The sequence below is a fragment of the Schistocerca nitens genome, chromosome 2, assembly GCF_023898315.1.
Source record: "Schistocerca nitens isolate TAMUIC-IGC-003100 chromosome 2, iqSchNite1.1, whole genome shotgun sequence".
Classification (NCBI taxonomy): Eukaryota; Metazoa; Arthropoda; class Insecta; order Orthoptera; family Acrididae; genus Schistocerca; species Schistocerca nitens.
In genome coordinates this window covers 477,144,139-477,171,996 of record NC_064615.1, presented here as the reverse complement: position 1 = coordinate 477,171,996, position 27,858 = coordinate 477,144,139, and the positions used below count along the sequence as shown (strand labels likewise).

Genomic DNA, 27,858 nt, shown 5'->3' with positions numbered 1-27,858 from the left:
ATATGTTAAAGGAGAAATGACCTGTCGATAGACAACACAGTTGCTGCTAGTTGTGCAGTGCATTCGAAGAGTTCTGAGTTTCAGTTTTAGAATATTTCTCGAATTCTTTTGAGAAGAGTTTCAATATCAACATTAATAAGTTATATCACAGTACTCGTCTTTTCAAGCGCTTTCGGGTGCCATTAATAAAAGTATATCATTTTATTTTTAAAAAATCGTACTTGCTTCAATATCTCGATCTATACAAGAGTTAAAATCCTGTATAACATACAAAAATACTAATATAATTTGGCGAAAACTTCGTTTCGATATCTGGAACCGTTCAAGGTGTAAAGGTAAGGTCACGTCTTACGCGACTCATTCTGCATATTGAGACTCTCCAGCAACAATGGAGTAATTTCAGATTACAGTTTCTTGACGGACAGGGGTGGGTGGCCAAAATTAAAAGAAATTATAAAGGAACAGGAATATTTCTGAGCTAAGACCGGCTGCTCTGGAGCAGAGCCAATATCCAAGGGAGCAGCGGCAGATGACCTAAGCCTTCTGCCTCGGAGTAGATGCTAAATACAAGGGAGAGTAAATATTCGCAATCAAAAATGGTTCAAATGGCTCTGAGCACTATGGGACTTAAATTCTCAGGTCATCAGTCCCCTAGAACTTAGAACTACTTAAACCTAACTAACCTAAGGACATCACACCCATCCATGCCCCAGGCAGGATTCGAACCTGCGAACGTAGCGGTCGCGCGGTTCGAGACTGTATCGCCTAGAACCGCTCGGCCACCGCTGCGGGCTATTCGCATCGACCCCGTTCATGCAGACAATGGAGACAGTCACATGTCCTCACTCCCACGTCCCCTAATTGGTTATTGATAAAATACTAGGCGGTCTGCGTCTTAATAAAAGCAGTGTACTTGCCTAGAGCCTTAGACCCGTCGATTTAGCACTCATTTAGCGATACATTTACTTGCAAACAACATTTGTGTATGGAAGTAAGATCGATAGAGGAAAAAAGACAATAAAATACCTAATATAATCAATAGTGATCTACGAAGCGACTGACAACTGAGGTTGTATACTAATACTTCTACTACTACATTAGTTCCTAACCGTATACACCCTATATGGAGCTTATAGGCGCTTGCTGTTTTTAAACTGTACACAGTGCTTAAGGCATCCTTTCTTCACTATCCTCCACATTATGGAAGCGATTCTTTCTGTCAGCATCTAAAAACGTTCTCAAAGTATCTAGTTTCTATTCTTGGAGTTGTTGTAAAATATAATCTTCGTCAGGCGTACCCTGTTTTGGAAATGCTGTTAGTTTTTGAGACATCTTCATACTATTAGTCTCTACGACAAATAACCGTATGAGGCTGGGTATGACAAACACGAAATATACCTTTATTGAAGCTTTACATGTTTACAGCTTACAAGTGAACAACAACAACGACAACAACATCAACAAGAAGTGGGCCAGCGCGCCGCCGGCTGCTGCCACCCCCGCAGGCCGGAGGGGGCTGCCCGGGGCTCGGGGCGGCTCCGTGGGCGGCGGGGGCGGCGGGGCGGCGGGCGCGGCCCACGCGGACTGGCTGGCTGGCGCTTCCACACTCCACGGCGCTCCACACTGTGGACGGGGCCGCCGCACTGTGGCCTATCCGCCCGCACACTCTCCTGACACTTGTCATCGTGGAGTCTGGCGGCATACAGAGGCTGACTCCGACACTGCTGCACGTATCGAGAGGACGCTAAAAATCGCAGATGGAACAGCTGAAGAAAAAGGGGAGGAACACTGCACTTTATATATTCGCAATAAATAAAAATCACACAAAACGACACAAAAGACAGTTTTTGTGAGTGAAGTTCTTTGATGTGGTGGGAACTTCAGGAAAAAGTAGACGGGGCTCTTCACAGGTGCTGCTGTTTGTTCACTTCGTGTGATACGGACGATATTTTAATAACACAGCAGTCCAACGCTTAGAGCTGAGTAATGTGTGCATTGGTGCTAGCTGATGCAGAAATGCGGTAGCCAGTTATGGAGTGTAAACTCCAAGCACACTCCGTTTCAAAACAGTGTTGACACAAATTTGTAAGCCAGTGTATGCAGTGTACACCGATAAGTCGCTAGTACTAGTGAGTTTGTTATTAGTTATCCCGGTAACTAAACACTGCATACTCTTGTATTTTCCCTTAAATATTAGTTACGTAGTAAAATAGTAGTTATCATGTGCCATTAGGAGTCCTGTGGGAGCTACGAGTTCTCTCCACAGTTCTAGAAGTGTAATTTCCTCACTGTCCCTACAGCGCTTCACGTTTCGCACGAATAGTTATTACTTGCGCCTCCAAGTAATGTACCATCTGAAGAGTTGTACCATAGAGTGAAACTTTACTGACTGGATAAAAATGTCTTCATTTCCATATCATTCAACTTTATGAGAATTGTGGCTGTGGTGAGATTATTATATTTATGAATAGGGATAGAGGTGAAGATAATGCTTCGCTGTCTTTCGCCGGCAAACAGGAACTGCAGTTTTGTTTCTCATTTTCCGATTCTACCTGTAACCACTGCCACTGGTCATTATGGTCGTCACAAACCCCATCGCCGTACGTCACAATGGAAATGTACATCGTTTAAAAATAATGTAAGAAGTTCGTAATGTCGACTTCTACAGGTCTTTATTTAGTTGTAGAGTATTTCATTTTCATTTTTTAACATTTACCAGTATTTTTCAAAATTAGGTTCTAATAATTTGGCCGACAAGCTACCTTCCTTTAATATTCGTTCATTCAACAGGGTGGAATAGTTTCAGTCGTAATGTCAGGAGCAATTTCAGCGATCGAAGATTCGCGAAGTACTTTATTTAAAATACAGCTGTGATCGAATTCTTGAAAGGAAACGTCACCGATTCCAAATTGATAAATGAACGTATTTTTTGGACATTTCGCTGTAATTTATTCCATCTTTTATGAATTTTTTTCCATCCACATCTACTGATACTCAATATCAATGATAAAATCTGGCAGAGCTGTAAAAATTATTTATTTCTAGAAAGGAGACAACAACCCAGTTTCAGGACCTGTGTCCCGTCTTCATATGTATATTAAAATGTGAGTCCATAAACGATGGATGACTGAGGTTCAAATAGGTTAAAACCTGGTCAAATAATGCATCCCTGGATCGTGGCACTTAGGGATGCACTATTTTAACACTTTTTAACCTATGTTAACCTTAGTTATGCACCCTTTGTTGGCTCACATTTTAATATACACCTGAAGACGGGATACAGGTCCCGAAACCGGGTTCTTGTTTTCTTTTTAGAAATAAGTAATTTTTACAACTATAGCGGATTCATCATTGATGTTGTGAGAATAAATTCATTTATTCCTGGGAAAGGGATACGATAACTTAAAATTTTTGGTTTTGTTGATATTATCATATTAAAATAGTTTGTACGCTGCATGCTGGTAATTGTAATGATTTCCTTCGATATAGCAATCTCTTCGGATGGGAGAGCGTTTATTGGGTTATCACTCGGAAGTGTTTAGTGAACTGTAGCCTTCATCTACATAATAAGTGGTTACACGATATGTGTCAGCGGCATTATGCTGGGTAAGAAGAAAGATGAGTGAGATTACAATGAAATGTTCGAATTTCACTTCGGCCTATTTTGGACAGAGAAAAGCGGCCTGATGGACAAACTTTTGTTTAAGACTGTTGTTGGGGAAACTGAGACCGCCATTTGTGACAGAGCCTAACGAGGCAGCAACCTCGCAGTACGTCGCTGGACTGGTGTGCGGGCGGACAGGCGGCGTGAGGTGTGGCAAAGTGGCGAGAGACGAGCGTCCAGCGATAACACGCCGGCGCGCCGGTGAAAGCAGGGTCAGAGCTGGTGGCTGTGTCCCGGAGTAGCGGCCGGCTGCTGTGTGCCGCAGCGGCTCCAGGTGGGGCGGCATCTGGACGCTGTGGCCGAGGGCGCCGCGGCGACAGCAGGAAACCGTCGGGGGCTGCGCCGGCCGCCACGTCACTCTACAACTGCAAACAAGCAACGCCATCCTCACTGTACGACGAAGGAATTCTTACACATTTTCACTAGCAGTGCTTCACCCAAATTAACCTCTTCGTGGGCAAAATTATTGAGCAGTTTTTTTTAATGAATGGAGAGCAGATAGTAGTTAACAATAGGTGTATTTATCATACAGAATATCAAATTTGCTCCAACTGTGAAAGTGACGTCACACAACAAAGTGGGAAGTATTCTTCCCACTGCCCTTCCTTGGAGTTAAATGACAAAAACAAATTTTTCAATATATGTCATATTTATTTGATAAATTTACTTCTCTTGTTACAATGATTGTTCACAATTACTTGCCATGAAATTTTCTGAAACATGGTTTTATGCAAAATGGTATTTGACAATATGAACAAACACAGCGAGTGCTCTTTTCCGCAGCTTAGGTACTACAATGACGGCACGTCCAGTAGGTTTCTCCTAAAATGGGTCGATGCTCCCCTACAGCCACATGACGAAAATCTTCAGGTACTTCACCCTTTTTTGCCAGAAAGGTTTTTGTCCACGCCTTTTTTGGGATGAGAAGCCAGCGGTCAGTTAGATGGATCCTGTATGAGAGCTGAACATGCTGTCCACTTTCTCTTTTACTTATTTTCCACAGGATAAAACTGTTCACTGCAGCAACGTCCACCAGTAAATAAAATATTCTGTACCAAACATTTTACAGAACGTCTGCCAACAGCATACCTTTCTCGTAATTGATCAAACTTATCGACACCACCCATTATTTTGTTGTATTCTGCCACAACTTCAGGACAAGAAATCTCTGTACTAGTACGATCCTTGTTTTTCCTGTTCACTGTGGCTGTTTCTCATGGGTCATGAATTCAGGACAGGAAAGTGACTGGATGGTTACCCATCCATTTTACTGCAGAAATGGCTCCTTTTGTTTCAAACTGGAATTCTCCTAGTCCAATTTTATGTTTTCTTTCATAAATTTGGGTAAATCAAAAGTATTTACCTTGTACTATAGCTTTGAGGAAAAAAATCACAAAACGTCACGCAAACAGCACTGAAAGGCTCCTCTACAGAGCAACACTCAGCTATACAATGCGTCTGCGCGAAGGTACAGCAAAAACGGCGGGAACTTCCGATTGGAAGTAGTACCCTGTTCACTAGGTGGTAGCACCGTACAGAGGTGGAAACTGTGAATCCCACGGGACTAGGAGCGAATTAATTGTAGTGGGAAGCATGTTTCCCACGGCTCACGAAAGGGTTAAAATTCTACATTTACTGCTCGCCATTAAAATAGTAACACCATGAAGGCGGCATTCAAAAAATGTCAAACTGACACTGAATGTACTACTTACTTATGTATACAAATCAGTAGAATATCAGTGTATCCATGACAGAGGCCTTGCCGCGTTGGATCCAATGGTCCTGGGCCAATAATCGAAGTTAAGAAATGCCGGAAGTGATTATACACTGTAACACTGTAACTCTGTAACACAATCCCCGACTCAGAAGATATAGTTGCTGAACAGTTAAAAGAAAACTTGTGTCTCATTTCAAATAAGTACCCTGCTCATACAGTTATAGTCGGTGGTGACTTTAATCTACCCTCGATATGCTGGAAAAATTATACGTCTAAAGCCGGCGGCAGGCATAAAACATCATCCGAAATTGTACTGAATGCTTCTGTAAGGTGTCAGGCAGATCCAACACCTTCCATGAAAACCCTGACATGATAGCAAATCCGGCAATATGTCACATAGCTCCGAATAAATCCTGACATTAAATTAACCAAAGTAATACGATCAACGAGTGAGCAAATGGAATACCACAGAATAACACAAGAACGCCTAAATGCATGTCATACCTTCCCACCGTGAAACAGACGGAGTTCCGAGGGGAGAAACGAGAACAGAAGCCGAGAGCAGAGCTGTGTAGGCTAGAAGGCCCTACGATAAGGGACGGACAAAATGGTTCAAATGGCTCTGAGCACTATGGGACTCAACTGCTGTGGTCATAAGTCCCCTAGAACTTAGAACTACTTAAACCTAACTAACCCAAGGACATCACACACGTCCATGCCCGAGGCAGGATTCGAACCTGCGACCGTAGCAGTCGCACGGTTCCGGACTGCGCGCCTAGAACCGCGAGACCACCGCGGCCGGCAAGGGACGGACACCCACGTCGCCAGCCGACCGCCGGGAGGTCTATCCCCCAGCCCATGTTAAAAGATAGAGCCCCCCAGAAGAACAGTATAGATCTTACGATAACACTAAAAGGGCCACACCAGCTGCAAGTTTTAGCGTGAGACTATACGCGTCTCTGTTACATAGCAAACATTAAAAACATTGCCCCACCATGAAAAGAATTACGTTTCTCATTGGATAGACAGAATTTTTGTAGGCGGAGCTTAAGGTTAACATTGTAGGCTAGAAGGCCCTACGATAAGGGACGGACACCCACGTCGCCAGCCGACCGCCGGGAGGTCTATCCCCCAGCCCATGTTAAAAGATAGAGCCCCCCAGAAGAACAGTATAGATCTTACGATAACACTAAAAGGGCCACACCAGCTGCAAGTTTTAGCGTGAGACTATACGCGTCTCTGTTACATAGTAAACATTAAAAACATTGCCCCACCATGAAAAGTATTACGTTTCTCATTGGATAGACAAAATTTTTGTAGGCGGAGCTTAAGGTTAACATTGTAGGCTAGAAGGCCCTACGATAAGGGACGGACACCCACGTCGCCAGCCGACCGCCAGGAGGGCTATCCCCCAGCCCATGTTAAAAGATAGAGCCCCCCAGAAGAACAGTATAGATCTTACGGTAACACTAAAAGGGCCACACCAGCTGCAAGTTTTAGCGTGAGACTATACGCGTCTCAGTTACATAGCAAACATTAAAAACATTGCCCCACCATGAAAAGAATTACGTTTCTCATTGGATAGACAGAATTTTTGTAGGCGGAGCTTAAGGTTAACATTGGGAGGCTGACTGGTCAGTTGAAAACACAGCCAGATACCTTCTTCTTAAACCAACTTCGGTAAACTGTAGTAAGGAGAAGTTTGAGAGCGTTGCTACTAAGATGGCGAGGTGTGTGGAGCTGCGCCGCCCGCCGCCCCTGACGCTGCCTAACCACCGACAAGGTAATGAATGCACGCGATGCTGCGTAAGAGCACATAAGGCTTCACTCAGAACTGCAGAAGTCTCAGCTCTTAGATCCCCTTTTTACGTAATACTAGTGTTGATCGTCAATTAAACTTCGTGCTACTTGAAGTTAAAATCTGTAGAGTGAAGATTTTTCTGTTATATAATTATTGAGAAGCCACATCAGCCACTGTAATTTACAACAAGTTAAATAAGTAATTAAAGGTAATTGAGGGTCACTGTAGACCTATTTGATAGTTTTCTCTTTTATGAAACTTAATTTAAACCTAGATTATAGATGTGATATGGCATAGGTCATCCTTTGATTCATTATAGAACTTGGAAACCCATTCATGGAATATTCGTTCACATTTTTGTTGAACGCAATTGGTTTTTATCATCTTGTATTAAAATATTTCCTTTTATCAATAGTACAATTTATGAACAATATTTTGTGAGTAGAATAATAATGCCAATGGTAATCTTAACTGCTTTTTCGACTTTGTTGTACCAGCTAACTAAAAATAGGAAAGCCTTGAAACCCTTCCATTAAATTTAGTTAGTATTAAGATTCTTTTACAGGGGGAGCAGTGGAGCTGACGCTGAAATCAATAAGTATTTGATTATATCATCGCTAGTTTCATTGAACTCTTCTGAACTCTACACGTCATGTGTGGTCTGGCGTCTCCTTACCAGCAACAGGTCCCAGGTTCAAACTAGTCAATTCCCTAAAAAACACGCTCAGAGCGTCGTTGCGCGAAAGTGGTAGGGAGACACGACTTAGAACAAACAGACACCACACAGAATGTTAGACTTCCTCAGAAAATTATTTTGAACAATTAGTTCATGAGTCCACTCGAAGCGTAAATTGTTGTGAAAGCATACTTGACATTTTAGCAACAAATAATCCTGGACAAATAGTGGGTATTGTGACGAATACAGGGATTAGCGGCCACAAGGCCGTTGCTGCAGGGGTGAATCCCGTAACACCTACAACCATAAAAAAGAAACACAAAGTATATCTATTTAAAAAAGCTGATAAAAATGCTCTGTTTTCAAAGAGATAGTATCGGCAGCAATTGAGAGATATACAGGGTGAGTCACCTTACGTTACCGCTGGATATATTTCGTAAACCACATCAAATACTGACGAATCGATTCCACAGACCGAACGTGAGGAGAGGAGCTAGTGTAACTGGTTAAATCAAACCATAAAAAATGCACGGAAATATGTTTTTTAACACAAACCTTCGTTTTTTTAAATGGAACCCCGTTAGTTTTGTTAGCACATCTGAACATATAAACAAATACGTAATCAGTGCCGATTGTTGCATTGTAAAATGTTAATTACATCCGGAGATATTGTAACCTAAAGTTGACGCTTGAGTACCACTCTTCCGCTGTTCGATCGTGTGTATCGGAGAGCACCGAATTACGTAGGGATCCAAAGGGAACGGTGATGGACCTTAGGTACAGAAGAGACTGGAACAGCACATTACGTCCACATGCTAAATCCTTTTTATTGGTCTTTTTCACTGACGCACATGTACATTACCATGAGGGGTGAGGTAAACGTACACACGTGGTTTCCGTTTTCAATTACGAAGTGGAATAGAGTGTGTCCCACTGGAAACGCGTCGACGTATGTGGTATCAGCATGATGGTGCACCTGCACATTCCGCAATTAACACTAGGCTGACCCTTGACTTCATGTTCGACGGGCGTTTCATAGGACGTGGAGGACGCATAAATTGGCCAGCCCGTTCTCCTGATCTTACACCTCTGGACTTCTTTCTGTGGGGTACGTTAAAGGAGAATGTGTACCGTGATGTGTCTACAACCCCAGAGGATAGGAAACAACGTATTGTGGCAGCCTGCGGCGACATTACACCAGATGTACTGCGGCGTGTATGACATTCATTACGCCAGAGATTGCAATTGTGTGCAGCAAATTATGGCCACCACATTGAACATCTATTGGCCTGACATGTCGGGACACACTCTATTCCACTCCGTAATTGAAAACGGAAACCACGTGTGTACGTGTACCTCACCCCTCATAGCAATGTACATGTGCGTCAGTGAAAAATACCAATAAAAATGTGTTAGCATGTGGACGTAAGGTGCTGGTACAGTCTCTTCTGTACCTAAGGTCCATCACCGTTCCCTTTGGATCCCTACGTAATTCGGTGCTCTCCGATACACACGATCGAACAGCGGAGGAGTGGTACTCAAGCGTCAACTTTAGGTTACAATATCTCCGGATGTAATTAACATTTTACAATGCAACAAACGGCACTGATTACGTATTTGTTTATATGTTCAGATGTGCTAACAAAACTAACGGGGTTCCATTTAAAAAAACGTAGGTTTGCGTTAAAAAACATACTTCCGTGCATTTTTTTATGGTGTGTATTAACCAATTACACTAGCCCCTCTCCTCACGTTCGGTCTGTGGAATCGATTGGTCAGTATTTGATGTGGTTTACGAAATATATCAAGCGGTAATGTTAGGTGACTTACCTTGTATACCACATAAATTAAGAAGTGATGGTACTGATCCCCTGTGGTATACAAAACGGGTCAGATCGTTGTTGCAGAAGCAACGAAAAAAGCATGCCAAATTTAAAAGAACCCAAAATTCCCTAGATTGGCAAAGTTTTACAGAAGTTAGAAATATGGCGCGTACTTCAATGCGAGATGCTTTTAATAATTTCCAAAACGAAATTCTGTCTCGAAATCTGGCAGAAGTCCCAAAGAGGTCCTGGTCATACATAAAGCACACCAGTGGCAAGACACAATCAATACCTTCACTGCGCGATAACAACGGTGAAGTCACTGATGACAGTGGCACTAAAGCACAATTACTAAACACGGTTTCCCGAAACTCCTTCACCAAAGAAGACGAAGTAAATATTCCTGAATTCCAATCAAGAACAACTACCAACATGAGAAACATAGAAGTAGATATCCTCGGTGTAACAAACCAGCCTAAATCACTCAATAAAGGCAAGGCCTCCGGTCCAGATTGTATACCAGTCAGGTTCCTCTCAGAGTATGCTGATAAAATAGCTCCATATTTAGCAATTATATACAACCACTCGCTCACAGAAAAATCCGTACCTGAAGACTGGAAAATTGGTCGTCACACCAATACCCAGAAAGGGAAGTAGGAGTAATCCGCTGAATTACAGGCCTATATCACTAACGTCGAGTTGCAGTAGGGTTTTGGAACATATACTGTATTCGGACATTATGAAGCACCTCGAAGAAAATGATTTATTGACACATAGGCAGCACGGCTTCAGAAAATATCGTTCTTGTGAAACACAACTAGCTCTTTATACTCATGAAGTAATAAGTGTTATCGACAGGGGATGTCAAATTGATTCCATATTTTTAGATTTCCAGAAGGCTTTCGACACCGTTCCTCACAAGCGTCTTCTAAACTGTGTGCCTACGGAATATCGCCTCAGTTGTGCGACTGGATTCGTGATTTCCTGTCAGAAAGGTCACACTCTGTAGTAATAGACGGAAAGTCATCGAGTAAAACAGAAGTAATATACGGCGTTCCCCAAGGAAGTGTTATAGGCCCTCTGTTGCTCCTGATCTATATTAACGACATAGGAGACAATCTGATTAGTCGTATAAGATTGTTTGCAGATGATGCTGTCATTTACCGTCTTGTAAAGTTATCAGATGATCAAAACGACTTGCAAAATGATTTAGATAAGATATCTGTATGGTGCGAAAAGTGGCAATTGGCCCTGAATAAGGAAAAGTGTGAAGTTATTCACATGAGTACTAAAAGAAATCAGCTAAATTACGATTACTCGATAAGTCACACAAACCTGAAGGCTGAAAATTAAACTAAATACTTAGGGTTTACAATTACAAATAACCTAAATTGGAACGATCACATAGATAATATTATGGGTACAGCAAACCAAAGACTGCGATTCATTGGCAGAACGCTTAAAAGGTGTAACAGGTCTACTAAAGAGACCGATTACACCACGCTTGTTCGCCCTGTTCTGGAGTATTGCTGTGCACTGTTGGATCCGCATCAGGTGGGAGTGACGGATGACGTCGAAAAAGTACAACGAAGGCCAGCTCGTATTATCGCGAAATAGGGGAGATAGTGTCACAGACACGATACGTGAATCGGAGTGGCAATCATTAAAACAAAGGCGTTTTTCGTTGCGACGGGATCTTCTCATGAAATTTAAATCACCAGTTTTCTCCTCCGATTGCGAAAACATTCTGTTGGCATCCACCTACATAGGGAGTAATGATCATCACGATAAAATAAGAGAAATCAGGGCTCGCACAGAAAAATTTAAGTGCTCGTATTTCCCGCGTGCCGTTTGAGAGTGGAACGGTAGAGAGACAGCTTGAAGGTGGTTCATTGAACTCTCTGCCAGGCACTTTATTGTGAATAGCAGAGTAATCACGTGCATGTAGAACGGAAGAGAAAAGCGACTCACCTCTAAGGAATTATCCGAATGAGACATGTGTAGATGTACCCGTACAGACAAACAAATTATTACAGTTTCAGAAAAAAAATGGATGGTTTATTCAAGAGAAAGAGCTTTACAAACTGACTGCTTACAGACTGTGTCGCCTGGCCACCAAGAGCTGTTACATAACGATTTGATTCACGGATCCAGTTATATGGCTCCTTCCGTGTATAGCGATTTTACGACTATGACGAGTGGGGCCTGAATATGGCATCAATGTAATGCCGAAACTGGTAGCACATAGAAGTTCATAAAATAAAATAAATTTCTACAAAACATACAGCTGTTGGTAAGTTATTGCATCGAGAAGATTGTCAGTTCTGATTAGTGTAGTCGATAAATTAGACATTGGCTATTACATTTATGGCCTATTCAGAATAGTAGCTGTATTCTGAGATCTGACGATGTTATCTTCCAACAAAATAATGTAAGATCTCGTGTTGCCCCTGCTGATGCCATCTACCGTGATACAGAGGACGGCTGATTATTGCCCTGGACAGTACGTTCTTCAAAGCATTTAAATATATCCAAAGTCAAGAAAAAAATCAAGTCTGGGGACCTGGGAGGCCACAGTTTTGGTTGCTGAAATACTATTGGCCAATACTTAGGTATCTAGATAAATAATGAAAAGAAACGAGTGGAGTTCGCCATGTCGAATGGTACTGTTGTTTTCTCCAACTCCAGACAGTAATTTTTAACAGAGTGTCGCAGTGAAGTCATGAGAGGAGGGACGGTGCGGACACGTGATTGTCATGAGAGCCGAAATGACGACCTGGCTGCCAGGAGGGTCAGCGGAGTCGTCAGTCATCAGCAACAACTGGAATCAACAAACCTTCCGGAGGTCGCCGCCGCTGCTGCGGTGGAAGCAGGGGTCAAGCCTGCAGCACGTCCGTGTCCGTACGGGAAGATGAGCCTGATGGTGTTGGAGTCAGTCAGTCATTGCACGGATAGCATGCTGGCATAAACTGTCGCCAGCATACACGTCAGCTAGCGCGAAGATCTATAGTAGGCGCTGTATCAAGCGCGCCTATCGGGAGAGAGGCCAAAAACAGACTCACAAGCAACGTGCCGCCAACGGCCTCTCGACAGCAAGTATTCAGATTTCACCCGCTGACCGGAGGGGCCCAGTCATCAAATCATCAGTAGCCCAGGACTAGCTCAGTGACTCTCACTGACTCATTCCTTGACTCATTCCTCATTCTAGTTTGGCGTCTGTCATTCATTCGCAGAGCAGGCTTAGGCTATGACAGCACACAGCGTCAGATTATAGCAATTACCGATATTGTCTGCAAGAGGACAATGATTGAAGAGCTTGTACCAAGACACATGGACATTATTAAAGTTTAAACATTTATAGTTCATGTAAATAAAGAACGTGTTAATCCACGAGTGCATCTGTGCTGTGGAAAGAAGATACCCGCCACTCATATTAACACTATGCCGTCTGGCGACGCCACAGTGGTGTGCGCTAAATAGCGGTCAACGGCCGGCGACATCACAGTGGTGTATGAGCATATTATCGCGCAGTGGCAGGCGACCGACAGCACTTAAGTATCTTTTGCATTCTGTTGGTGTTTTGTTTCGGTAACAATAAGTTACACACGTCAACAAGTACGTGCCCTTTAATCATGGCAGAACGACAGACACAATACGATTATTTACGATGAATGCCCGGACGTCTTGTCTGACGTTTCGGACGACTTGGCCAAGTGGGAAGAAGACATTGAATATAAAAAAAAAAAAAAAAAAAAATAGAAAGTGAAGCAGAATGGTCGGAAGATAGCGAAATACGTCCAAGAAGAATTCGCCGAACGCTACGGTTGCCAACTGATTCGGATGAATCACAAGAAGACGACAGTACACAGTGGTCAGACTTTGATTTATCGAGGACTAAATTTGAAGGATCTCCCGGTCCAAACATATTTCCCAAAGATACACAGAACTTTGAGGATATCGTAGATTTGTATATTGAGAACGATCTATTTGAAGATATAGCAACCAAACCAACAAGTACTACAGTAAAAATTGCTATAGAAGGAAACTGGATTTAAAAATAAATGCCAAATTTACGGGACCCAAATTTAGCAAGTAGTTTGGGCTCGCTTTCCTTATTGGAATTGTAAAAAGAAAAAAAAAACAAGGATCGATGATTATTGGTCAACGAATCCGTTGATAGACACACCGATATTTCGCAAAATGATGTCCCGCAATCGATTCAGACAAATATTATCATTTTGACATTTTTCCGATAGCAACAATAAACCGGATAATGCCGACCGCCTTTTCAAAGTGTAGTTCGTAATTCATTATTTTTCCAGAAAGTTTAAAGAAACCTTTCATCCAAGTCAAAACATCTCAATTGATGAAGCAATGATACCGTGGCGTGGACGGTTAAATTTACAATGCGTCGAAAATTATGAAATATGGCATACTCATTAGGATGCTGTCTGATTCGAGAACGGGATACATTTCCTCATTTTGATATACAGCGGCGCTGGACAGCCTTTAGCAAAAACAGTGATGGCCGGCCGCGGTGGCCGAGCGGTGCTAGGTGCTCAGTCCGGAACCGCGCGACTGCTACGGTCGCAGGTTCGAATCCTGCCTCGGGCATGGATGTGTGCGATCTCCTTAGGTTAGTTAGGTTTAAGTAGCTCTAAGTTCTAGGACACTGATGGCCACAGATGTTAAGTCCCATAGTGCTCAGAGCCATTTGAACCATCTAGAAAAACAGTGATGGATCTATTGACACCTTCTTATAGAAAGTGTCATCACCTCTACATGGATTATTATTATAACAGTGTAGAACTTGCAGAGAAGTTACCTGAAAAGAAAATTTGAGTTTGTGGAACGATACGGCAAAATATAGGATTTCCGGAAAAATTAAAGCGCGCAAAAGTCAATGTGTTTGAAGCTTGTCATCAACGGAAAGGTGAAGCACTCGCACAGGCATGGAGAGCATCGAAAACTAAAACGGTACGAGTGATCTACAATACATATTATCACTTTGACTGACACTCAAAGAAAACGTAGAAAAACCAATTACACAACAAAAAAGCTAAAGTTGTATTACACTACAACAAATACATGAAAGGAGTGGGTCGGGCTGACCAATAATTAAGTTATTACCGTATATACAGAAAAACTATAAAATGCACAAAAAAGGTTTGGATATACGTCTTTAATTGCTCATTATTTAATGCGTTCCGTACATGGCAATATTTCAATACAGACCACAAGAGTCTCCTATTTCACGATTTTTTACTGAAAGTGTCTGATTCGTGGCTAAAGACCATGTACCTGCTTCTGAGCAAAACTTGCGGATTGCCACTACGTCGCGTACGTCTCATCATGATCCGGTTGACAGACTTTCCGGTCACATAAAGCAACACCAGCAAATATTTATTTCCGAAACGAATAAACGAAAACGAGGGAACTGCCGTGTATGTTCCAAAAAAAAAGAAAAGGAGACAACAAACTTAATGTGCAAGTCTTGTGGAGTTGCGTTACATCTTGGAGACTGTTTTGCTACATATCATACGAAAGAGAAGTACTAAGTACCAAAGACAATGCAAATAAATATATGAAACAAACAAATTTTGTATTTATTTACGTATGTATATCTTCGAAATTTTATGAAAGTCGGGGAACAGGGTTGTGAACTTATGAGAACTAACGACGAGATTAGTAAAACTTAACAATTTATAACCTCCCGATAATGTCAAGAACGGCCGGCGACAAGCCAAATAATCCGAAATAGCGCTGCCGGCGGCAAGTGAATACATTTGTACGAGACGTGCGGACGGCAAAGTTTTAACATCCTCTCCCTTGCTTCTACGGTACAAAATCCTACAGTGCCAAACGAGGATGCTACAGTGGCGATGAGGAAACTAAAGATAGGAACGAGCAAGTTCTGAGCATAGGTGTAGATTACGGTCTGCAGAATCTGATGTGTTATGGTCCTGTTAGCTGGTCGTCACTACGGTCCGTGCAGGGAATCACCACTGTGTGGACACAATAGCGTGGTTGAGCAGTGGTGTATTTTTTCCGACCGGAAGGACAGCAATCGCAGTGGAAACAGAGAAAGGGGTATTGACACGTGTTGGTCGTTTTGTAGTTGGTACATTGCACTGTGTGTTATGCACGAGATGTATTGTGTGCGTTCGCTAGCCACATTTTCTGCTCGGGTAACCTCGGCCGGAAGACTTTGCTTGTAGTATGACAAGTTGTGGTTGTTTATCGATGACATGCAGGTGTGCGGGCGTGTGCGTTAAGCAGAGCTGTTCTACTTGGTAACGGCACGTTGTGAGCACGATTAATTTTGTTAGTCCTAAAGTGTTTTGTTTCAACTGCGCCATGAGCATTAATGCTTAAAATTCATAATGTTACTTTTTATGCGAATAATCAGTTGTTTGTATTTTGCATAAGAATATATCAAGAGACATCTATAGCCAGTTTGGTAGAGCGATTTATATGGCTTGTTGTGGTAGCTGTCAGGTGACGATGGTTGTAATGGACCCTCGTACGTCGTGTCGGTGAACATACTGGTTTTTGGAGCTGTGCTTGCCAGCCCCTTTCGTTTGTACCTATAATAGTCAAACAGCGTATATGTTGTAGAGGCTGAACTACTAAACTAGACTCCGTTAGAACAGGCCTCGGAAGGCGCAACGGTACCGACCGACCGCCGTGTCATCCTCAACCAACAGGCGTAAATGAATGCCGATGCGGAGGGCCAGCCGTTGTCGGTTTTCGTGACCGGAGCCGCTACTTCTCAGTAAAGTAGCTCCTCAATTGGCCTCACGAGGAGTGCATCCCCCTTGCCAACAGCGCTCGACAGACCCGAACGGTCACCCATCCAAGTGCTAGCCGAACCCGACAGTGCTTAACTTCGATAATCTGACGGGAATTGATGTTAACACCGCAGCAAGGCGGTTGTCATTCCGTGGAGGGAGAAGAACTAAAATCTCGTTATTTGTTATCTTTCCTATTGTTGCAGTTTTAATGGCCAGAAATGTATTATTAATTCGCGTTACACATTCGGGATTTGTATGTCACGTTAAAAGGATAGAATGGAACAGCAGTTTTATGTTTTATATTGATATTTAAAACAAAATTTGCTGATGACATGCGATTAGTCAAACACAATAAATTCACAAGTACTGCGTTAAACTGGATTTTAAATGTCCTCAAAAATATTTTTATGAATACTGTCTATAACATTTTTAAGCAAATACCTGTCATTGTTTCAGTGTGAAAGCTAATATTGGCAAATAAAAACCCGCGTGAAGCAGTAGACGAAATGCTTATAATGAGGATCCTTTTACACAGGAGATAGTGCATCCATGTGGACAGAGCCAAAGCGATTTGTTTTGCACTGAGCCTTACGCGTCAATTCACACGAGAGGCGCAGAGCCCGTCCTCGGTTCTCTTCTGACGGCTCTATCAAGAATTTTTGGGAAGGTGATGTGTTCAAGAGTAGCCTCCCGTATTTGTAAAAGTGAAGTACTGGCAGAATGTCAGTTCGGTTTTCAGAAAGGCTTTTCACTGATCAAATATTGAATGATCTGAATGATCGGACATCACCCATTGGTATTTTTTGTGATCTCTCAAAGGTCTTTGATTGTGTAAATCTTTGGAATTCTTTTAGATAAGCTAGATCATTATGGTTTGAGGGGGGGCAGTGCACAAATGGTTTAATTCATACTTAACTGGAAGAATGCAGGAAGTTGAAATAAGTGGTTCATGTAATGTTAAAACAACAGCTGATTCCTCAAACTGGGGAGCTATCAAGTACGGGGTCCCACAGGGTTCGGTCTTAGGTCCTTTACTGTTCTTGATATACATTAATGACTTACCATTCCACATTGATGAAGATGCAAAGTTAGTTCTTTTTGCTAATGATACAAGTATAGTAATAACATCCAAAAACCAAGAACTAAGTGATGTAATTGTAAATGATGTTTTTCACAAAATTATTAAGTGGTTCTCAGCAAACGGACTCTCTTTAAATTTTGATAAAACACAGTATATACAGTTCCGTACAGTAAATGGCACAACTCCAGTGATAAATATAGACTTTGAACAGAAGTCTGTAGCTAAGGTAGAATTTTCACAATTTTTGGGTGTGTCCATTGATGAGAGCTTAAACTGGAAGTAACACATTGATGGTCTGCTGAAATGTCTGAGTTCAGCTACGTATGCTATTAGGGTTATTGCAAATTTTGGTGATAAGAATCTCAGTAAATTAGCTTACTATGCCTACTTTAATTCACTGCTTTCGTATGGCATCACATTCTGGGGTAATTCATCGTTGAGTAGAAAAGTATTCATTGCTCAAAAACGTGTAGTCAGAATAATTGCTGGAGCCCACCCACGGTCATCCTGCAGACATCTATTTAAGGATCTAGGGATCCTCACAGTAACTTCACAGTATATATATTCACTTATGAAATTTGTTGTTAATAATCCAGCCCAGTTCAAAAGTAATAGCAGTGGGCATAGCTATAACACCAGGAGAAAGGATGATCTTCACTATACAGGGTTAAATCTGACTTTGGCACAGAAAGGGGTAAATTATGCTGCCACAAAAGTCTTTGGTCACCTACCAAACAGCATAAAAGCCTGACAGATAGCCAACTAACATTTAAAAATAAATTAAAAGAATTTCTAGATGACAACTTCTTCTACTCATTGGCTGAATTTTTAGATATAAATTAAGGGGAAAAAAACAACTTAAACATTAGTGTCATGCAATATGTTGTGTGATGTAATATCTTGTACAGACATCTTTTATTAACCTGACACGTTCCACATCATTACGAAGTGTCGTATTCATGATCTATGGAACAAGTATTAATCTAATCTAATCTGTAACATTCGTGCAACTTGTCAAGAGATACGCCACTAGAACCGCGAACTTGACTGCGGTTTCGGTACACGTTTTTAAATCAGCAGCTCTTTTCTTCTGTTGTCGACCGCTGATTGGTAGATTGCAGTATGGTAAAGGTCTTCTGTACGTGTCTCACGGTAGCGAAAACTGTACTCGATGTAGGTATTTTCATCGCGGAAGTGACGAGTACACCGATACTGTAGTAGTGTTCCACACCTGATATGTCAAGATTGTAAACAAATATGTAGAATACGTAACATAGATTTTGACATCTTGTCTCCACAGGAGAAGTGAACCGCAGGGGAAGAAAGTCACCTAACCATTCTCCATCCATCCACAGATAGAGGAAATACTACGCACACTCTGAACGTTACCATCGGCGCGCTCCAGAAATCGAAAACACTGTGGGTCATTTGCCAGTTCTGCGCCACTGATAAACTTGATTTCATTATGTTGTAAACAGATGCAGTACTTATATAGCTACAAAGTTCGAAAAGAAAATTTCACGAAACTAGGTTATTTGTTAATTTACTTTTTCATATCGTGTTGTTGTTGCGGTCTTCAGTCCTGAGACTGGTTTGATGCAGCTCTCCATGCTATTCTATCCTGTGCAAGCTTCTTCATCTCCCAGTAACTTCTGCAACCTACATCCTTCTGAATCTGCTTAGTGTATTCATCTCTTGGTCTCCCTCTACGAGTTTTATCCTCCACGCTGCCCTCCAATACTAAATTGGTGATCCCTTGATGTCTCAGAACATGTCCTACCAACCGATCCATTCTTCTAGTCAAGTTGTGCCACAAATTTCTCTTTTCCCCAATCCTATTCAATACCTACTCATTAGTTATGTCATCTACCCATCTAATCTTCAGCATTATTCTGTAGCACATTTCAAAAGCTTCTATTCTCTTCTTGTCCAAACTATTTATCATCCATGTTTCACTTCCATACATGGCTACACTCCATACAAATACTTTGAGAAACGACTTCCTGACACTTAAATTTATACTCGATGTTAACAAATTTCTCTTCTTCAGAAACACTTTGCATGCCATTGCCAGTTTACATTTTATATCCTCTCTACTTCGACCATCATCAGTTATTTTGATCCCCAAATAGCAAAACTCCTTCACTACTTTAAGTGTCTCATTTCCTAATCTAATTCCCTTAATTCGGCTACATTCCATTATCCTCGTTTTGCTTTTGTTAATGTTCATCTTATATCCTCCTTTCAAGACACTATCCATTCCGTTTAACTGCTCTTCCAAGTCCATTGCTGTCTCTGACAGAATTACAATGTCATCGGCGAACCTCAAAGTTTTTATTTCTTCTGCATGGATTTTAATACCTACTCAGAGTTTTTCTTTTGTTTCCTTTACTGCTTGCTCAATATACAGATTGAATAACATTGAGGAGAGGCTACAACCCTGTCTCACTCCCTTCCCAACCACTGCTTCCCTTTCGTGTCCCTCGACTCTTATAACTACCATCTCGTTTCTGTACAAATTGTAAATTGCCTTTCGCTCCCTGTATTTTATCCCTGCCACCTTCAGAATTTGAAAGAGAGTATTCCAGTCAACATTGTCAAAAGCTTTCTCTAAGTCTACAAATGCTAGAAACGTAGATTTGCCTTTCCTTAATCTAGCTTCTAAGATAAGTCGTAAGGTCAATATTGCGTCACGTGGTCCAATATTTCTACGGAATCCAAACTGATCTTCCCCGATGTCGGCTTCTACTAGTTTTTCCATTCGTCTGTAAAGAATTCGCGTTAGTATTTTGCAGCCGTGACTTATTAAACTGATAGTTCGGTAATTTTCACAACTGTCAACACCTGCTTTCTTTGGGATTGGAATTATTATATTCTTCTTGAAGTCTGAGGGTATTTCGCCTGTCTCATATATCCTGCTCACCAATAAAAGAAAATTCAAAATAAACATAAATAAATCATAAAGTGTCAATACTATTTGTAGAAAAAATCTACATAAATGAATTCTAAATTCAACACATTAATCTGGTAGAGTTTTGTCAGGACTGGCACTCCCAAGGCTGTCAGTAGTTCTAATGGAATGTTGTCTAGTCCCGAGGCCTGGTTTCGACTCAGGTCTTTCAGTGCTCTGTCAAACTCTTCACGCAGATTCATATCTCCCATTTCATCTTCATCTACATCTTCTTCCATTTCCATAATATTGTCCTCAAGTACATCGCCCTTGTATAGACCCTCTATATACTCCTTCAACCTTTCTGCTTTGCCTTCTTTGCTTAGAACTGGATTTCCATCTGAGCTCTTTTCTCCAAAGGTCTCTTTAATTTTCCTGTAGGCAGTATGTACCTTACCCCTGGTGAGACAACCCTCAACATCCTTACATTTGTCCTCTAGCCATCCCTGCTTAGCCATTTTCCTGTGGTTCTCATTTTTGAGACGTTTGTATTCCTTTTTGCCTACTTCATTTACTGCATTTTTATATTTTCTCCTTTGATCAGTTAAGTTAAATATTTATTCTGTTAGCCAAGGATATCTAGCAGCTCTCAGCCGGCCGAAGTGGCCGTGCGGTTAAAGGCGCTGCAGTCTGGAACCGCAAGACCGCCACGGTCGCAGGTTCGAATCCTGCCTCGGGCATGGATGTTTGTGATGTCCTTAGGTTAGTTAGGTTTAACTAGTTCTAAGTTCTAGGGGACTAATAACCTCAGCAGTTGAGTCCCATAGTGCTCAGAGCCATTTTTTTCTAGCAGCTCTCGTCTTTTTACCTACTTTATCCTCTGCTGCCTTCTCTACTTCATACATCAAAGCTACCCATTCTTCTTCTACTGTATTTCTTTCCCCCATTCCTTTCAATTGTTCGCTTATGCTGTCCCTGAAACTCTGTACACCCTCTGGTTTAGTCAGTTTATCCAGGTCCCATCTCCTTAAATTTCCACGTTTTTGAAATTTCTTCAGTTTTAATCTACAGTTCATAACCAATAGATTGTGGTCAGAGTCCACATCTGCCCCTGTAAATGTCTTACAATCTAAAACCTGGTTCCTAAATCTCTGTCTGACCATAATATAATCTATCTGAAACCTGTCAGTATCTCTAGGCTTCTTCCATGTATACAACCTTCTTTTATGATTCTTGAACCAAGTGTTAGCTATGATTAAGTTGTGCTCTGTGCAAAATTGTATCAGGCGGCTTCCTCTTTCATTTCTTCCCTCCAGTCCATATTCACCTACTACGTTTCCTTCTCTCCCTTTTCCTACTACCGAATTCCAGTCACCCATGACTATTAAATTTTCGTCTCCCTTCACTATCTGAATAATATCTTTTATTTCATCATACATTTCTTCAATTTCTTCGTCATCTGCAGAGCTAGTTGGCATATGAACTTGTACTATTGTGGTAGGGGTGGGCTTCGTGTCTATCTTGGCCACAATAATGCGTTCACTATGCTGTTTGTAGTAGCTTACCCGCACTCCTATTTTTTTATTCATTATGAAACCTACTACTGCATTACCCCTTTGATTTTGTATTTATAACCCTGTATTCACCTGCCCAAAAGTCTTGTTCCTCCTGCCACCGAACTTCACTAATTCCCACTATATCTAACTTCAACCTATCCATTTCCATTTTTAAATTTTCTCACCTACCTGCCCGATTAAGGGATCTGACATTCCACGCTCCGATCCGTAGAACGCCAGTTTTCTTTCTCCTGATAACGACGTCCTCCTGAGTAGTCCCCGCCCGGAGATCCGAATGGGGGACTATTTTACCTCCGGAATATTTTACCCAAGAGGACGCCATCATCATTTAACCATACAGTAAAGCTGCATGCCCTCGGGAAAAATTACGGCCGTAGTTTCCCCTTGCTTTCAGCCGTTCGCAGTACCAGCACAGCAAGGCCGTTTTGGTTAGTGTTACAAGGCCAGATTAGTCAATCATCCAGACTGTTGCCCCTGCAACTACTGAAAAGGCTGCTGCCCCTCTTCAGGAACCACACGTTTGTCTGACCTCTCAACAGATACCCCTCCGTTGTGGTTGCCTGTACGGTACGGCTACCTGTATCGCTGAGGCACGCAAGCCTCCCCACCAACGGCAAGGTCCATGGTTCATGGTTTTTTTTATATCTATAGAAAACGATTTGTTACGATAAGGTTTTTATAACAGAAAAAATTATTTGGTACCCAGTTCAGAGCGGCCACTATTTGTTTCACTGCTGTATGTTTCCTCAGATTTATGTCCTCTTCTTTCAGTTAATGTGCGGAGAATGTTACTGGGATGCGGCATACATGGCTAATTCTTAGCATCTGATCTAAATCTCTTGTGAAGCAATGGAAAACTTTTAAATTTAAGAGAGAATTACTTATTAGGTGGTAGCCAGTCTTTCTTTTTCGTATTTAGTGTTTCTTCATGATGACATCACTTGCAGCGACCACAAGTACTTCCTACAACTAACTGCCGAAAGGCGGCAGTTCAGCTCGCACATGATTTGTAAGCCACAGTGGGCGGTAACTCTTGGTCCGTGTGCCGAAGAGCAGCTCACTGAAGCCGCTCCGCTCGGTGCAGCCACGTGCACGACCTCCCGTATCAAAGGGTCCTAAGTGATCAACTGTCAGTCGGCTTATCCTGCCGATGTGGCATCCCTACGTTCAAGTGACTGGCTTATTACTTCGGCTGCCTGATACTACAAAGCAGTAGGATTGCACTAATTAATTGTGCTCACGATGAAGGGGTGTAGATCTAGGCCATGATCTTCACGTCTGTGTAGATATAAAGCGGCTCTGACTGTATTGGATTACCGTCGAGTTGTAACAGCCTGAGACGCGGCAGTGACATGTCTGTCCACCGTGGACCCTCATTGCATTCCTCGTCAATAAACTAACCCGCGAAAAAATGCTCCTATCGGAGCGCAGAAATGCGAATATGTTCCTGTTTATGTAAAAGACTCTGACTGAAAAATGTGGTTCAAGCTGTGTCATTCTACCTCCCTCAGTACCTTTAAAATTTTTCCCGAAAATTCTGCCATGCGAACATATCTGTGTTCTTTTTAACTCCCGCAAACTCACCTGACGGTAACTCGCTCACACCCACTGTTCCGTCTCTGTAAGTCACTCATCCCCATACACCCTCGCTTGCCCTTTCTCACTCACTCTTTCAGCCCTACTCATTGCCATTATCTGTTTGTGTATCTGTGCCACTGTCTCCTGCCTCACAGCCATAGTTTCGTTTGTTCTGGCCTACCACTACGACTACTTCTATACTGTCACCTCCCACTGTCACTGCCTCCCTATTGCTCTCTCTTATTGCTACTACCTATTCATTCATTCCCACTGACGCTGTCACTTCTCTCTGGCACTATCTCTCTCTTCCTCGTTGTCAATGTCGAAGACTCTGTCTCTCATCACTGGCTCTCACCACCTTCCACAACCTCCCTGCTTCCTTCATTCTTTTCCAGATACTATTCTGTTATTGTCGGCTACGTCCCACTACAAGTGCGTGCATTCGTTCAAAACATTCTCTTCTTTGCTCTTTCTATTTCACAACCACTGTATATTCTCTTCCAGTATTTATTACGCTTCCATTTCTTTCCCCCTGGCACTGTGTCTCTCTCAGCATAAAAAAGCTCGAATATATTAGCGTGCGAAAATTTTTGGGACAATTTTTAAAAGTGTTAAGGAAGGTAGAAAGAGGAAGCTAGTATTCTATTTTTCAGTCAGTCCTTTAAAGAGAGTTATATGAAAGGAACTTTATGAATCAGTAAAATTTTAAAGTTTACTTATGTGAAACAAAAGTACTTCAGAATTAATTTTATAACTCAGACCGGACTTGAAGTGTACAAAAATTTTTCATGTTGTTCAGTACTACAACATGGGATTCCCAAAAACCTTCTGATGGTAACATACACACTTTACAGCTTATTTCACCATGCTACGTCACTTTATAAACACCGGATTGTACGTGCGCATTTTACGTGTACTACTTGGCTAACTTCAAACCTCTGTGTTTCAGTAATGGATAAATCTATCACGAAAATTTTCAAGCTTGCTCGAGATCGAGATCTTAGGAATACAGTGCACTGATAAGTAGTTGTGAATAGACAAGATGAGTTGCTGACGCAACTACTTAGATCTGTAGATGATCCATAGCGATCAAAACATTTAATCTAATTGAAAATATGCAAATGAGATGGAACAATGAATGAGAATTATCTTAATCTTAGGAATACATCACAAAAATTTCAGCCGTTTGCTGTGCGTAGCCGTCTTGGAATCTGCGGCTCGGTTTTGGTAGACCAAGAATCAAGTTTTTTCGGTTTTCTCTGGAGCCGCCCATGAACGCAATGGTTCCTCCACAACGCCCCTCAAGATACACTGTAGATCACATCTAGTGAAAAAGAACCAACCGATTTACTCCGTTTGCGTAAAGTGGAAGAAGTGTGTAATATTCGAAGTTTGACCCTGTAATGTAGAATAGTTACAGTAAGACGATCCTTCTGTAGGGTCTACAAGAGGCTATCCAAAACACTTGGCTCTGTCTTTCTATCACCAATTGAATCCGACGTATGAGACCTTATTCTATCCGCAAATCGTTCTACGGTTTCCATATTTCTCTTAGTTATTACCCCTGAATGTTCCCAATCGTGTCTGGCAGTATTTAGTTTCATATATCTCTGAATTAACCCCTCTATAAATTATTTGAAGGTTGTGGCTCCATTAATGGCTTCTGTATATCCTACATAAGTTTTAGCTTCGCCTGTTAGTCTCAGTTTGTAACACTCAATAATCCCTTATCAAACCCACTTTCCATCGGAGCCAGATTTCCAAGGACTCCTACAAAGGTCTGCACTACCTCAGTTGACTTACCAGAAAAAAGGAGCAATTTAACTTGCGACTGACAAAACTACACCCCAATGTGACGATTCTGTTTCAACCAACGTACCCAGCTCTGTATCATCACCTGCTAACTGTGCTACTTTTTCTGATAATGTGTGTACTGCTTACAGCTCTGACACACAACGTGTGTCTCTGGTTCTGTCGAAATTTTGTCCTCGACAACACTCGTTTTGAGAAGTAACATTCACAAGAAAAGAAAATAAGATACATTAACTTAATTCTTACTCCTAATTACGAGCCATCTCGACACCCGGTGTTGCCTAGCCATATATTGCTAACGATTGCATGTATATCATTTTACTGGAACTGATTCGGTACATGGCACTGAATGGTCCTTATGATTACACTGCGCACATCTAACAGGCTTCAATTACCTCTAATACTAGAAAAATTCCTGTTTCTCTACTCACAATGAAATATACTTCACAAAATACATGACTGTCAAAAATACAATTAAAATTTTTTGGACTCTCCTTCCGTAGGCTGTAGGTTCAGACGTTGCTCTAAGAAGGCGACGTCAAGGATCTGACACCAATATTCTACGACCCATGAATTGTACACATGGAGAGTGAAATGAGACATTAGGACGATTGTAGATTTGTTTAATTAACTTCCTTATTCCAGCCCTTGGCCGCAGTACATCAGGAACAGCTTAATGGAGGCATCCAACTGCCTCTCATGCGAAACAGTAGACATCTGGCATTGCTGACAACGCAAAGAGCGAGGCCGAGTGTGACATCACTCGAATGCCACTGTCAGTGAGGTCTCCAGCTGCGATTGATGACAGTGCGGCAGTACAACTGACGATATCACGAAGGGGACCATGACCTCCTTCCAGCGAGCAAACAGCTCTCTGCTCCGTTGGCAGTTGCTCTCATAAAACAGGGCAGGCTGCCGCATCCCATGGTCGAACAGCAGACCCCGTACTGCATTCCGGAATGTCGCTCTGGGTGTTATAGACTCGTGGTGTAGGCTATGGTACTGACGCCGAGAATATGTTAGTACTCGAGTGGCTGAGTGCTTATGCGATTCAAACCATGTTTGTTTAGGTCTTAAGGCATGTACTCTAAACACTTCTGTGGTAAGCGGGGAAAGGCTTCTGTCCTTCCCCTAGCGTACTGCAGCGTCGGCTGTTGCTATACTGCCGGCCGAAGTGGCCGCGCGGTTCTGGCGCTGCAGTCTGGAACCGCGAGACCGCTACGGTCGCAGGTTCGAATCCTGCCTCGGGCATGGTTGTGTGTGATGTCCTTAGGTTAGTTAGGTTTAACTAGTTCTAAGTTCTAGGGGACTAATGACCTCAGCAGTTGAGTCCCATAGTGCTCAGAGCCATTTTTTGTTGCTATACTGCGCCCAGCTGCCTCTGCTTCGCAATGCCTGCCGCCCGTTTTTTGCTCTGCACTGCATAGCACCCTTGCCTGCCTGTGACTGGCTCTGATGCAACTGACTTTCTCTCTGGCGTACTTTTTGACAGAATATGGTCATTACGGTACAACAGAAACTGGACATTAGATGACTGCAAGCGTCTGGTTGTGTCCACGTGAGTAACGATTTCATGCCTTTTCAAATAATGCAAGATGTCAAATGCACTGCCTGTACAATGAGGCGTTTAATGACAGTCGTGTGGAGCGTTTAGATCAGCAAGAAGTGGCTCTGTGATGTTTTGCGGATTCTTTCCTAACATGAGTTAGCTACCGTGGTTATTTGAATATTCTCGGTGACCAACAGATGGCCTTTCTTCTACTTCTTCGTTATGAGTTTGCTACGGGCTCTCCCGTCATTCAGGATGACAGCAGGTTCACACACAGGGGAGCACGTTTATGTTTTTGGTCTTCGGAGACTCCAGCACCCTTTCGCACCTCGACTAGTTCACTAGATCACCCGATCTTAATGTCGTTGATAACGTCTGGGACTATTTGGAATAACAGATGGGACGTAACATCATCATTCCAGAAACTTACCGGTTCTACGAAATCTTCTCATAACTGAGTGACTACAGCCTGAACGTACCTGAGAAATTCGTGGAGTCTCTTCCTCGCTGAATGAGGACATTATTAATTTATTTCTTTATCAGGTTCCATGTGGCCATGCGAGGCAAAGTAACTCGGTCATTGAACTCGTCACAACATTAAACTGAATGTTGATTAGGAAATTTATGAACAAATTGATGTTGTTGTTGTTGTTGTGTGGTCTTCAGTCCTGAGACTGGTTTGATGCAGCTCTCCATGCTAATCTATTCTGTGCAAGCTCCTTCGTCTCGCAGTACCTACTGCAACCTACATCCTTCTGAATCTGCTTAGTGTATTCATCTCTTGGTCTCCCTATACGATTTTTACCCTCCACGCTGCCCTCCAATGCTAAATTTGTGATCCCTTGATGCCTCAGGACATGTTCTACCAACCGTACCTTCTTATAGTCAAGTTGTGC

The 27,858-nt window shown here is 42.2% G+C and overlaps 1 long non-coding RNA gene across 1 annotated transcript in view; it reads right to left on the bottom strand.

The window, feature by feature from the left end:
• Window positions 1-1,377: 1,377 nt before the first annotated feature.
• LOC126236393 (uncharacterized) overlaps window positions 1,378-27,858 on the bottom strand; it is a 30,140-nt gene continuing 3,659 nt past the window's right edge. The window contains exon 2 of the long non-coding RNA XR_007544904.1: window positions 1,378-4,029. This is a non-coding gene — a long non-coding RNA (uncharacterized LOC126236393). The remainder of the gene's footprint in view (window positions 4,030-27,858) is intronic.